This window comes from Colossoma macropomum, unplaced genomic scaffold (genome assembly GCF_904425465.1).
Source record: "Colossoma macropomum unplaced genomic scaffold, Colossoma_macropomum, whole genome shotgun sequence".
NCBI lineage: Eukaryota > Metazoa > Chordata > Actinopteri > Characiformes > Serrasalmidae > Colossoma > Colossoma macropomum.
In genome coordinates this window covers 12,563,738-12,576,046 of record NW_023494788.1, presented here as the reverse complement: position 1 = coordinate 12,576,046, position 12,309 = coordinate 12,563,738, and the positions used below count along the sequence as shown (strand labels likewise).

Genomic DNA, 12,309 nt, shown 5'->3' with positions numbered 1-12,309 from the left:
CATTTAAACATTTAAACACAGAAAACTCAATGTTTTCTTATTCAGAGTTCTTTTTGGTCTGTGGCCAAAAGCAATTTTTTATGGTAAAGAACCATACATGACTTTGGTCAGTGCTTCGAAGGATAGTGCAAATTTATAAAACCACATATGATTTGTGCACCAGCAGTGATACAGCATTTTGAGAAATCAGATATGAATACTGAAAACCCCATAAAGATGATCTGTAGATATGTAAAATCTGCAAAAGCCATGCAGGTCTCATTAAGTGTATGCTTCATGTTTCAAAAATACTCCATACTATTATATTTCACTGAATATGAATGATATGTTCAGCAAGAGCAAGGGGAATAAAGGATGATTACAGATATAAAATAACATCTTTTTAATCTACAAAAGGCATTCCTTCAAGCATATGAAATTGTTATAGTATATTTAAGCTATTTTCATGCAAAAATCTTACCTATCAATGATTCTTAAAAAGAAATTATTTAGCCTGTGATGGACTAATTATTGAGAAGGAAATGAATCAATGTAGCTCCTGGCAACCTGAAAGCCATTTCCAGATTTCAATACCTGACATGATGATAACCCTTTCATATGAGCTGGAAAAGTCAGGAAATAAAGTCTGTGGTGAGAATTCATAATGGGCTTCTATATACAGTAAGGGCTACGTGCAGCACAGTCAGCTCTCTTCTTAGAGCTGAGGTATTTGCTGGGCCAGAATATGATGCCTGAATGCTGCCCTATTACCTCCCTCACTGAAAGCAGCCCTCTGCCCCAAAAATCATTACAAACCCTTTTGATAAACAAGCAAACCGAAGGCAATTCCTGTCAAGAAATTGGGCATGAAATTTACCTTGAAACCCTTCACCCCCTCAAAAGTCACTAATGTTCCGGGATTCAGAAAGGAAACGTGCTACAGCTATTCAGTGAGGCAGAAAGCAGAATTGCTGCCACATTGCTGCTCTCTTACTCAACAATGTACTGTTTGTAGAGGTCCTGATCTACACAATCAGGTCTGCGCAGAACGGCAGGCTATTCTGAAGTCTTTTACGACAGAATGTCACCTGAAATGTCAAATTTTCCAATACAATACAGAAGTGTTGTAAACATGACTCCCCAGACATTTTTGTTTGGTATTTACAGTACTGTGCAAAATTTAGAGACCACCTTTTCATTAAATTTCAAGTCAAAATTGCAAATTTAAAAGTTTTTTTTCAGTGTCAGGAGAAAAAAACATATTTCACAGAAAATTACATAGAAGCCTCAAACACTACCTAAAATATCATTCTCTTCTATATTTAGTGTATCCACCCTTTGTCTTTATTATAGCTTCTATTCTTTTCAGGAGTCTTGCTTTCAGTTTTTTTCAAATAAATCTGTTGGGATATTTTTCCACACCTCCAAAGTTCAGTCTTAGAAGTTGGTTTCATATTCTACTTGTCACAATCTAAAAATCCCAAACACATTCAATGATGTTGAGGTCTGGACTCTGGGGTGGTCAGTCCATTGGTCTGAGAACACCAGCTTCTTCTTTGTTTGATTAATAAATTTTCTTCTTTTCTGTCTATTATCTTTTCTCAATTACCTCTTCTTGATAGTTACACAGCCTGTAGATTTTTCCAGTTCTGATGCAAGAGTGGAGATGAAAGCTTTAAGTGCTGTTTAGAAAAAAAAATTGTTTTAACTTGAAAAAGTTAGCGTTCGAACTGCGTTACAGTTTTGAGTTAAATGAATAGTAAGTTCACTGAGCAAGAATCTGCATTTTATGCCATGTCAACTTATGATTTGAAGTTCAAGTAACTCAAAATTTTAAGGCAGCCCGGATACTAATTTTTAGTTAAAATCTTTTTCTTTTTTTTGACAGTGTAGGAGTCCCATTTTCTTTATAACATTTAACAAATTTTTGGTCACTTACTTTACTTTGACTAATCTTCTCAGAAATATATCTCCAGATATAAAAAATGAGCAACTTGTACTTAATGGCTGTTTTGACTGTATATGAAGGGTGATGAAGGGTGGTCTTTGACTTTTGCACAGTTTGTATATGTAAAATTTATTTCACAGAAACAGTGCTTTAACTGGATGTACTACACACCCTCAACATTAAAAGATTACAGAGTCTTCTTGGTACGGTGGTCAGCAAATAGGCGCATCAACATTTGAGTCTTGCTGAGAAACAGTATGTGCAGCACAGATTTTAATTAAAAACATTGCTCTTTAAAACTGACTAGAAGCTTCTGTGGCAGATATATACATGGGGTCAGCATTTGTGCTGTCTCTGCTTCTGTGGATTGTGTGTGCGGCTGTGTGCCTCTAAATCCCACGGAGCAGAGCCAGCATGAAAGAGAATGACACAGAGAGAGAGGAGGAAGAGAGGGATAGAGAAAGGGTGAAAGAGAGGGATAGAGAAAGGAGAAAGAGAGAGTGCTGTATGTTTGTTTTCACTTCCGCTTTTCCACTTCACTGACATCATTTAAGTCCAGTCACTCTTTTCAAGTCTGCTAGGTGCTTTTCCAACAGTCCATGGCAAGCCATCTGTAGTGCAATACAGCACAGACCACATCAACCTCTCTCTGGGGGGCTTCCCTCACTATGGAAAGATGGGAACAGCTTTCGAGACATTTGCCCTGTTCGTGTCCACTGAGTCCAAAATATCGCCTTCATTTCAAGAAGACCCAGCTGAACTCTTCATAAACAGACGGCCAAATGATTTATCTTCTGAAGATCTCTGAGTATTCACACAGCAGTAAGGACATCACAGAAAAGGCTCATAAAAGGCTCTGAATAAAAGGATGTGAAGGTTCTGCATTCAAGTATCCGTATCCTACATTTTACTTGTATAATATTTTTGCCTTTGAGGCTGAGTTTTGACATTTGTGTGGTTTCATGCACCAGAAGCAGTCATAATTCATTTCTACATGGCCATTCCCAACCTCTCATTTTATCTCTTATAATTAAACAGGCTGTACCTTTAAGGCTGAAATAGGTAAATAGCCATTGTTATGACTGGTTCTCCTGTAATGTACCTTGTTGAAAAGGCACTCCAAGCAATTTCAATGTGAATTAGTGGGATAAACTAGTATGAATAAGTGGATATACAGGTGTATGCAAGAGTTTGAACACCCCAGTCAAACTACGTTTTATTGCTTTTCTGAGTGAATTAATTTAACACATCCTCTACAGAGAACATACATTTTTATATGGCATTTGTCTCCAATGTTATGTCCACAATTTCTATTTGTTGAATTTAACATATTGTAAAAAAAATTAAAACAAAAAATATAAAATGTAAGATGTGAAATGTAACATTTGCACAGGACACAATTTATTTTGTTATTTGTTGTTTTTTTTTTAATTTGTTAAATCCTGCAAATAAACAGTAACTGCGCATTAAAATGTGTTGCATATAGAAGATATGTACTTATTTTCACTTAGAAAATCAACAAAACATATCATTTGATTAGGGGTGACCAAGCACAATGGGCCAAATGGGTGTAAATGTGATGGCTTTTGTGACATCACAAATATAGTGAACTCAAAATGGACCAGGACTATTGGTACGTTTTGAATGATATGTTTTGAAACTTTAACAATGTTTATATACTACATCAATGTTTCACCTGATGATGGTTTAAAGAAATAGAAGCAATAACACAGTGAAATAAACCCACAAATGTCATGGCTTTTTAGATTCAGTAATTTTTCAGTAAAGTTATAGCTCCAAGTGAGATATATTACACATGGTGTGCTGAAAACATAAAGCAACAAAAGGTGACATTACAAAAATAACACTGTGTAGTCGGTAAAAAGGAAAGGTGACACTAAACCTTGGTTATAAGGTTTTCTTATCTATCCATAGGACTGCTTTGTGATGTAGGTTCTGACACTAGCTCTCTGATTTCAGAGAGAGAAGAAATGCAACCTAAGCTGGCGAAACAGAGGGAAAACTCTCTCCTACTGCAGAGGGCTGGGATTAGCCAAGACAAGGCAAACTGAGATAACTTACTCCACAGTATGATACCATCTGCAATTTCAGGCTTATTTAGTGGGAGGAGAGGGTAGGCAATCTATTACAAGCTCATCTACTTAGACATTCATGTCAGTTCACATCAGGGTATAAAAGACAGTGCCATCGACACTGAAAAACCCTAATTTAAGCAGAGACTGAAGCATAATATTCTTACTCCTCTAAGAATGTTAAATGAGCCATAGCTCTCGTTCAGAGTAGGACTGCAGAATAGGGACAAAAGTAATGCAATTATATCGCTACCTATTGCAATATGACTTGTAATAAATTAAAAATGCTCACATGGTTAAAGATTGGCTAGCAATTTTTGAGCAAACTCATTTTTTATATAGTGACAGCAAAGTAATAGACAACAAGGTAGCACACAGAAAGCCCTGATTCCAGATGCTGATCTATTTTACTGTGCTGACAGGCACATGTAACAGCTACTCTGGCAGCAGATTTTATCCCCTTAAATTCCCTAGCTATTACATCCTTAGGCGTATCCTTACTATTATTCAATAACTACATGAAAAACAATGCAAACTGGCAGTTATTCTTAAATTACAGGAGTGAAGAGTAGATGGGTCCTTAATATTTTGGGGTTAATAAGTTAAAAGGGAAACATTGCAGACTGTATTAACAGCCACAAGTTATGTAAGACAGGGTTAAGGGGTTAACCCTGTCGAACCAAGTATCTCGCTGGTGATCCGTTCTGAGAATTTGGCAACAGCCTCTTAAACTCGAATAAATCTTCCACCAGAGGAGCGCACATAAATGTTGGCCACATTGAAGCGTATTAGCATGTAAAATTTGAGCGTTCTGTGCTACTGTGTTTCTATCACTATTTAAAAGATACTGTTGGATGTGCACAAGCTCATTCAGAATGGAGATTACTGATTTGTTTAGTCAGACAAATGGTAAAGCACGATTTATAATCCTATTTATGCGTCTCGTTGTCCAAAAGTAAGTTTGTGAGGTGATCTAAATAAAAATCTATGAATTTTTGGGCTTTTAGCTCATGTTCTTTAAAATTCAGTTAAACACAACAACATCACAAATTCATTAAAAAGCCATAATTTTGTGTCAGCCTTCAAATGTTAATGGAGGTAAATGGGAACAGTTATAAAAGCAGTGAAACTCACTAAGGTAATATGTAAAGACTAGCGTAAGACTAAGTAGGGCACCACTACAACGAGCCACAGGGAGATGCATCTCCAACAGCAAGATGCTTCCCTCGCCAAGTTGTCTGACAATTATAACCCAGGCCAGGCCTAATCTGCCAGCAAGTCTTGAGTGTCAGGGTGCACTCTGGACCCATTTGGCCCTGCCCTATGGAACCATGTGCGTCGATCTTTCAAACAACTCTTAACCAGCACCGGATGAGGTTTCAGACACACACACACGTGTGCAAAGATAAAAGGTTTGATTGCTTATGAGCTGAGTGACAGCAGAAGTGGAGCGTTCATGACCTGACTGTTTTGCAGTCTAAAATGAAGAGCAGATTTTGGAGTGGAAGAAGGAAATGTTGGGAGAGAGTGGGAATGAAAGAGAGCAAAATGGAAGAGCAAAAGTACAAAGAGGCCCTTCAGATGAAAGAAGAGTGCCAGTGTTTACCTGAGAGGCACACTCTTCATTGAAAGTGTGCGTTCATGTTGGCACGGACATGTGCGTCTACGTATGAGTGATCAGAACAGAGAAACCGAGAACAGGAAAAGAGAGAAGTCTGTTTAGGTGCGTGTTTGATTCATTTTTCCAGTGGATAAACTTGACCAAAATCTTGCAATAAATGTTTACAAGCCTGCCTGAGGGCCGAAGGCAGGCCCATGGTTAATATACAGACAGCAGCAGCAAGGGGCTTTCCTTCTTTCCCCAACATGCCAAAAATAGCCCAACACATGGCAAAGAGCTGATAAACGTCTCCTGATAAGCAGATGTGTACACAGCCCACCATGCCGATAAACTCCAGCAGGCACACTCTTAAAAATAAAGATGCCAAAAAAGTTCTTTTACCACAGCAGAACCATACTTAGTTCCATAAAAGGGCTCATATCATGGAAAAGTGAATTTCCCTTGTTTTTCTAAAACAAACATACCATTATGCTCCATATACGAAACTGAAGTTCCAAAAACAGCCCGTTTTGTATTTACTGTTTATGTCATGTCACAAAAATCAATGCATTTACATAATCAACCTATTCAGCCTAGAGCAGTTTAGCTCTGCCCATCCACATCGAAGTTATAAGGAGTGTTACAGCCTGGATTATGTTTTTAATGAGGCCACTCAGTACAGGGGTCATTAACATGTATCAGCCTTAAAGTCACAGTAACAAAAAGGGCCTCCTTAATATCAAGGAATAAAGAGAGGTCTAAAAATTGTTTGTATAAAAAATAATTATGACTTTTTCATATGAAAAAAATTATAAAGTGGACTCTATGGGAAATAATAAATAAGAAAAACAATGTACGACATGGGCACTTTAAGTCTTTAAAAGGTTTAAGCCTTTGCAATCATAATTCTCATTTTTTAATACAGTTCCTAACGAAACCAACATGGTGTTTCTATGGCATCGCTCAGAGAACCATTTGCGTTCTCTGAACACTTTTTTGAGAGTGTGTGATGGTGGAAGTTTAAAGAACTTCTTCACAGAGTAAATGTTCTATGCCAGTTATTCTTATTTTTTCTTTGTAGAACGGTACATCCAAGCCAAGAACCTTTTACTAACCTTTACTTCTACGAGTATACATCTGGGGTAATGAGGAAATTATATACATTTTTTGCCAAATTATTCCTTTAAAAATAAAGGTTCTAAATGGTTCTTAGGTTGGATGTATAATTGTAGGAAAAACCTGTAATTGACTGTTAATATCGAACCTTAATGTTATATCAAAGTTCTTTAAACTTTAGAAGGATTTTCACACTTGCATAACTCATTTACAATGGATCTTTAAAGAACTAAAGAACTTTCAAGGTTGTTTCTAGAACCTTTACAAAAAAAAAATTCACAATTACAAATTTCATTTACAAAATGATTCTTGAAAGAACGCTCCACTGAAAGGTACTGAAAGTGCACATCTGATTTACCAAATTTGTTATTTAAAGAATCATCCACTAAAAGGTTCGTCAGGGAATTAAAATTGTTCTCCAACAGCATCACTCCAAATAATTCCACTCCTATGTGGAATCTCTATTTTTAAGAGTCTAGACATGTTTAGTGTCCAAAGTTTGCTTCTTTGAGCTACGAGGCTACTGTAATGGAAACCTGTTACCCAAACATATTTTGGGTAACAGAGACTTACATTACTTGTTAGATACCTTAGCCTTATAGTTCTAGTGCAAAACTACAGAAGTAAACTTCAGACACCAAACATGTCTTTGCTGATTGACCACATTTAGGGTAAGGAGGACAGTGTGCAAAATTGATTTTTCACCACTCCTTTAAAGAGGCCACTGCTACATGAATAAGAAAAATGTCTACACACACATCCCCACTCTGCTTCCTGGCAGCAGAGCAGCATAGAGCTCAGTCAAGCAGCTGGTGTTTACCTGAGAATACCTGAACACTGCCTCATGCGACACTGCCAACGTTTATAATGCATAAGGCAGCATATGAGCATTAGTGTCAAATTTGTGAAAAACTCAGCTCCTGATTTAACAGATTTACTTTGCTATTTACTTTGCAAGAATAATACAATGATTTGACATGCAAATGAAAATATATCAGCCATGCTTTCATGAATTTTAATACTCTAACATCTCTACAATCTGACAGCATTTCATCTTTGCACTAATTTTGATAAATAAGCACAGTCCACACAAAATGGAAGGAGACTGTCTCTGCCATTTGCACAGTAGTGTTATAAAGCTGCTAATGGATGTAAAACGCTACTGCCACATATTCATTTCTGTACCTCAAACAAACATTGCATTGTACAGACCCTCCCGTATTCATAAAATTCACTTTTACAAAATAAATATCTGACAGTAAAAAATAAATGTCTTTTCACTTGTCTAAGTCTACAAATTTGCAAGCATGTGGTTACCTCCATAAGAGGCAGAAATGCACTCAACCAGCAGGGCGCCAGCGTTTCTGTACTTAGTCCTGCTGCTTTTCTTGGAATACTGTGCTACAGGCTCATTTTCATGACACATGGAGGTATTTTTACAGAGCAAAAGCAAGAGTCGTTGCACTTGAATACCTGCCACTGACTTTCCTTTTTACTCAAAATGCAGTGATTTGGACTCAGTGCTCTTAAAATATGCTGCCATGCACCATAAAAGTGAGGTCCTGACTCTCATTGGCCTCCCCCTCACACTTCTAACATAGACATATATATACAGAGCATCTAAAGCTGAAATTTAGAGCAAATGCATTTTATTTACTTTTCTGTAAACTGAACTGTCTCGGGTTCACTCAGAATCAGCCTGATATATGTATATATATATATATATATATATATATACATACATACACCGATCAGGCATAACATTGTGACCACCTCCTTGTTTCTATGTTCATTGTCCCATTTTAGACTGTAGTCCATCTGTTTCTCTGCATGCGTTGTTAGCCTTTTACCCCCTTTTACCCTGTTCTTCAGTGGTCAAGACCCCCATGGACCCTGATGTGGTGGTGTGTTTTGCACAGGTCTGAGTGGATCAGACACAGCAGTGCTGATCGGTGTATATATATATATATATATATATATATATATATATATATATATATATATATATATATATACACACATATGTACATAAAACATCATATAACATCATGCAAGTTATACAACAAGTATATAACATCTTGCATGGAATCATGGTACTCTGAGAAACTTTCTGAGAACTTAGCAACAGATGTAGAAATCATCAGCTACAGCAAAATACATCTGCTGTTTTATAGTTTAAAAAACAACTAACTTTTTGAGAGATCAGTGATAATACAACAATATGCTTTTGCATAATGTTTGGTCATCTTTGGCCAAATTACTTATGTATTTTGGAAATGAAAAGAAGTAACCGCAACCTCTACAGTAAACTATTTTTTTGCAAATATTATTGTACATTTATTTTAGATTTGATTTACTTAAAAATTGAAAAAAAAATTAAATAGTAATTGTAGCATGTGCAAACCTCCAGTTGTAAAGTTTCAGAACTTGTTAGGTTGACTTGTTATGGTTGTTTAGGCAGGTCAACCATGGGCTCTTTTAAGCAGCTGACTGAAAAGATCTGAAAATGAAGCTAACTGTTGCATAAAAATCAGGAGAAAGCAATAAAAGACATCTAAACAGCTTACAATTTCCACTATCTGAATTATGACTAAGAAATAGCAGTTAAGGGGGAACTGCTGAAGTCAAGGCAAGATCTGGATGACCATGAAAATTCTCAGAGAGAACTGCTTTTATGCGGGCAAGAAAGGCAAAGCGAAACACCTATATGACAGCAAAGAACCTGCAAGAAGGTTTAGCTGACACAGGAGTGGTGGTGCATTGTTCTACCATGCAGCATTCCTTGCTCAAACAAGGGTCATCACAAGGAAACCTTAGCTGCGACCTTATTACGAAAGACAATGTCTAAAATATGCAAAACAACAGCTCAATAAGTCAAGTACCATGCTGGAAACAAATGCTGTGGTCTAATGGAGTAAAAATGGAACTCTGGCTACAATCACCAAAAGTATGTTTGTAGAAAAAAAGAGTAGCATTTGATGAAAGGAAGACCTTGCCAGCTGTTCTTCACAGAGTTAGGTCTATTATGCTCTGGGGTTGTGTAGCAGCATGTGGCAGAGAAAACACTGCGTGGGTAGATGGAAGAATGTATTCCACTAAATATTAGCAATTTCTGGAAGTAAATGTGACACAGTCAGTAACACTCAAGCTGAAAAGAGGCTGGCTCCTACAACAGGACAAAAACATACCCCAAAATCCTTTTTAAACTTAAAGAAATGCAAGTCATGTTTGCATCTTGGTAAAATTATCTAGAGTGCTCAAAACTAGTATTGGGACACCTCTATTGTCATTTTTTAAAGAATTATTTAATTTGTTAATATATTATGGACATTCTGCTTTTTATTTTTCAAAGGTACATCATTTTAGCTATATTGTAACTCAATCAATTTATCACCTAACCCTGGCAGAAAAATGTTTATAAACTAATCCAAATGCCTTTGTTCAAACCAAAGATCCCCAATACTGCTCCAGGAAAGACACCATCCAACAAACCTGACTTGAAATTTCATTAACATTCTGAAAGAGACTTCTATAGAAAACCTGAATACTGAATTGAAATAATCTGTCAAAAATATTGTTTCCTAGTAACAAAATGTCTGAAGTGTAAAAATGTACTGAAGTCATGGAAAAAGACAGGAAGTGTCCAAGACCTGTAACACTCCGGCCATCCAAAAGAGAGTTTTGCAAAATTATGCACTCAATGTACAGAATAATTCACACTGTCATCCAAAAGAAGGAATATGCAGCAAATCACTAAACTAAATAAAATACTAGATAATAAACTACATAAAGGACAGATACACTAATGTTCGTGCCACTTAAGTATTTTTACTTGCCTTAATTAAGTTTTCAATTAATTACCAGGATCTTCCTGGGTTTCAGTTAGCAAACCTGGTTGTTATAACTTTTCTGATGGACACAGATGCATTAGTGATGACTTCAGCTGGGAAAGTAATAAATAAACAAAACATAACATAAATTGTATTCAGAGAGTTTCCCAAGACTATTGTGAGCACTGCATGTGTTTATCATTTTTAGATGAGATAAAGTGACAAGATCTGTAAAACAATCTAATTAGTGCAGCTGACATTTCCCTTTGCCTTTAAGCTTGACTTAGAAATTAATTTCATAACTTCTCAGTGGCTTTTGCTGGGCTTATAAACATGTGGTGATACATAACATACTGTCTATATACAATATACATTGATATAGTTTATTTTCCATTACACCACTGGAGGGACCACACACAGGCATTTGCATCAGCACTGCCTGAATAGACAGCTGCTTAAGTCTTCTAAGTCCTCTGCCAATACAAAATAATAAAATTGCATAGTTAAACACATATAATGATGAACTATTATCACACTGCACAAAAGAGAAAAACAAAGAAGTGCACTTTAATAAACAGAACAATCTTTCCAATTGTTTACTTCACACTGTAGTTCTAATTCCACATTGATCAGTTCTTATAAGGCTTTGGTGGGCAATCGGGTGTGTGGTGGAATTGACTGTCTTAAATACAGATCACTGCTTGCAGCTTCATTGTACAGCATGAAGAGAGTGGCAAGAGCACATACCAGCGACTGACCACGCAACTGCATATTATAACATGGCGAGACCACTAACTTCTCTCAACATAAACACTTTTGAGGTTGAAAGTTGATACAGCACATCTGTGCTCTAAAGCAAGTGTCAAAAGAAAGTAAGGCTCTGTAAGTTAACACAAATTAAAGCTAAAAAGCCAAAAGCTTTGTCTTTGAGGAGCACATCCATCGTCATATCCAAGCCATTGGCTCCTTTGTTTTGCGAAGATGCCAAATGTTAAGATCAGTACCACCAAGCTAATAAGGACAAAGCATTTTATATGACAGGTAATGGCTAGGGAAAATGCAGTGCAGTTAGCTATAAAATCAACAATCAATAAATAAGAGCACTTAAAAGTTAGTGCCAAAGTCATTGTCAAGTCAGTGAACAGAACATCATGATGGAAAAAAGTTAAAGGAATGCTTAGAAACTCGGGGCAAGATTATTGTAAGTACCCTATTCTTCTTATGTAATGACTGTTCTTCCATAACGTAATGTTGCTATAAATAGACTTAGCTCTCAGGTCCCACTTTACAGGCTGATAAAAAGAAATAATGCTGATACACACGCCAATAAATTGCAAGGCCATGCTGCTCGGCCAGGCCTATCAGATTTCAACGCAGTCTGCTGAAGCTGAAGAGTTTTTTGTAATGTTCACTTCTCTTTTCAACTTTAGACACTTAAGGCCCCTCTAGGCTGCTTGCTGCAAGTGATCCCACCATTCCTTTCATTGATACATTGCTCTCAGCCACTCTTTTGTTTGCTCAGAGGGGCAAGAGTAAACTTTATCATTAAGGAAGGAGACTTCTGCTCCGTAAGTCTGAAAATGGTTCAAGTGAAAGTATTACCATACCATAGTAACGCACAATTAATCATGTATTTTCATCGTCATCGCGATATGAGTTTAGCATACCATTTAAGACTACAATAACATAACAGATCAAATTACATTACATATAGCACCAAAGTGACACAATTATATTAGCAGG

The 12,309-nt window shown here is 36.6% G+C and overlaps 1 protein-coding gene across 4 annotated transcripts in view; it reads right to left on the bottom strand.

Annotated features, from left to right (window-relative positions):
• htr4 (5-hydroxytryptamine receptor 4) overlaps window positions 1-12,309 on the bottom strand; it is a 79,824-nt gene that overhangs the window by 5,200 nt on the left and 62,315 nt on the right. The gene's annotated exons all lie outside the window — the stretch shown is intronic.